The sequence below is a fragment of the Dipodomys ordii genome, unplaced genomic scaffold (assembly GCF_000151885.1).
Source record: "Dipodomys ordii isolate 6190 unplaced genomic scaffold, Dord_2.0 Scaffold153, whole genome shotgun sequence".
In the NCBI taxonomy this organism is placed as follows: domain Eukaryota; kingdom Metazoa; phylum Chordata; class Mammalia; order Rodentia; family Heteromyidae; genus Dipodomys; species Dipodomys ordii.
This window is the reverse complement of record NW_012267369.1, coordinates 816,432-819,041: the sequence shown is the minus strand read 5'-3', so window position 1 is coordinate 819,041 and position 2,610 is coordinate 816,432.

Below are 2,610 nucleotides of genomic sequence, written 5' to 3'. Positions count from 1 at the left end.
GCGCCAGGTGCGGGGCCACGCATAACCCCAGCCCCCTTGCCAGCTCTCCCTGGCCGTTCTGGGCCTGAGCTGAGTGGCTGGTGGCAGGTCCCCGCGGCGCCAGCCGCCCCCGGCACGTGCCCCGCACGCCCCTGGGACCCCGGGACCTCGTAGGTCCCGGCTGATGGGGAAGTGGGCATCCGGGCCCTGCCCAGCTGAGCACTGGGCGGGGAGCCTGGCTCTCCTCTACTTTTCCTCCTGCCAGAAGGCATGGCCGCCCGCGGGGCGCCGTGCGTGTCCCCCAGCCCCCTTCCCCCAACTTGCCTGAATGTGGAGGAGAGCCATGCGGAAGAGGAATTTCTAATAGAAAGTATATTCTGAAGCAGAGATATATGGGTGGGGAGGTGGACTGCACCCCCAGAAGGGGCTAGGCCAGCCTTTCCCTCACTGGGGACGGTGCCCCCCTCCTTCCCCGGCGGGCAGTGACGCATCCTAGGAGGCCCACCTGGGCCTGCAGTGGCCTGGGGCCCTCTGGTGGCAGGAGACCACCGTGCAGCCCCGGAGGACACAATGCAAGTGCCTGGGGACCCCGGGAGCCAGGGACGCCCCAGCGGGCCCCAGACCACAGCCGGACGGCTGCCCTCTCAGGTGCCCCCGCCCACCTGCCCTTGGCCTTGGCGCCAGCAATAAAGGGGGAGCGTGCACCGCCCTGCCCCTGCAGCGGGGACTTGCGTTACCTCAAACGTCTCATCGGTGAGCTGTGGGGCTGCAGGGCAGGGCAGGAGGCCTGCTCAGCCCCAGGGCGGGGCCGGTGCCCCAGCCCCACACAAGGTGCGCCTCAGGGCCCGTGGTCCCGCCCGCCGCGGGCCCCTGCGTGGAGGCTGCTCCCTCCCTGAGTCAGGTCCGGGCTCCCAGAGCGTGGACCCTTGGCCTCGGCAACCCTGGCTGCACCGATGCTGAAGACCCTGGGGGGGGGGGTGGCAGGGCGTGTCCACCGCCCAGGTCCTACGCGCCCTCCAGGCAGAGGCCGGGGCTGACCCTGCCAGGCCCCTCTGCCCCGTGAAACCAGGCAGCCGCGCGGCTGTGCTCCAAGCAGAAATCTCTCTTGGCCCCAACTGCTCGGGGCCGGAGCTGCGACTCCCGCTTGGCGCCCGAGTCTTCCTGTCTCCCACTGTCTCCTACACCCAGTGACGGCACCTGGTTGGTCCAGCATGTCACTCAGATGCATGGTATTTTTTACATGAAAGCTCTTGTAGAAACGCATTCACACTCAGACATATTGATGTCTGGTTAAAGGATTCATACTTGTAAAGGGGGTGGAGTGATCCGGACTGGGACTGTTAGGTGGAGGGTGGGGGCGTACTGCATTGGTGGATGAGTCGGTGCGCGCTGCCGCCTGCCCACTGCAGTGCGCCCTCTCTGGCATGCCAAAGCTGGCAGCTCTGGGCTGACCGGAGGAGTGGGCTTGGCAAGAATAACAGCTCTGCCTGAGGGAGGAAGTTGGAGGGCAGGACCCAGGACCCGGCTCCTGAAGAGCATTCTGGGAGACACCGGCAGGGAGGGGCGTGGCAGCCCCTCCCCACCTCAACCCACAAGTACTCTGGGAAGCACCCGGAGCACTGCGGCTGGAGCACCTCCTCGGCCTCCCACTCAGTCTGTCCCACACTGTCCTCTCTTCAGATTGTCACACACCGCTGCCTAGCGGGTCACATGACTTCTACTTGTCACTGTCACTGCGGCCTGACACGTGTCCACGTGTGTGCTCTAATGGGGAACACGTGTGTCTGCTTAGAAATATTAAAGGAACCAATGTGCGCTTCTGCTAACCCTAATAAACCGGGTGTTTTCCGACAGTGTCCTGTGCGTGTGTGCCTGCCGGTCGGCCGCAGCGGCCTGGTCTGTGTGACGGGCGTTTTGCAGAGAGGTTGCCATGCTGTGGCCAAGCCGCAGACACTGCCTCAGCGGCCGGTTCCAGACAATCCCACAACCCCACCCCGTCTCCACCTCGGCCCTCCCCGCTGCCCTCCCCGCTGCGCCAGACCCTCCCGCACCCACGCTGGAGGCCGCGGCTCCGCCTGGACAGCGTGGCTGGTCAGGTCCTCCAAACTGAGGTACAGCCGCTGTCTCCAGCCCCACGGGGTCTGGAGCCACACACCCGGTGGGGGACAGGCAATGGTGCCCAGGCACAGTGCACAGTGGGGAGGCGCCGTGTGGACCCCTCTCCCTGGGCTTTGACTTTGGGTTTTAATAGGAGAGGGTAAGGGAGGAGTGGGGTTCCAAGTGTTAAACAGCCCAGGGGCCAGGCAGGAGGCCTGGAGGTCACTGTCTTGGGATTGCTTAGGTGGAGCCTTCCATAGTACCAATCCCTGTGGCCTGAGGACGGCTGTCCTGTATAGGTGAGATGTTGTAGAGATGTCATCCTTCATCTGCCCGCAGTCCAGGGTAGCTGCTGGAGAGCAGCTCGGGGCAGAGCACACAGGCTGGCACCACGTGAGGGCTGGGATGCCCCTAGCATCCAGGTTGGATCCTGTCTGCAGTTCATTTGTGGCCAGAGTAAGGAGAAGGAACACCCCACCAAAGCAGCTTCGAACACCTGCCGTGGGGAGGCGGTGGGCCATCTATGGAGTCGGG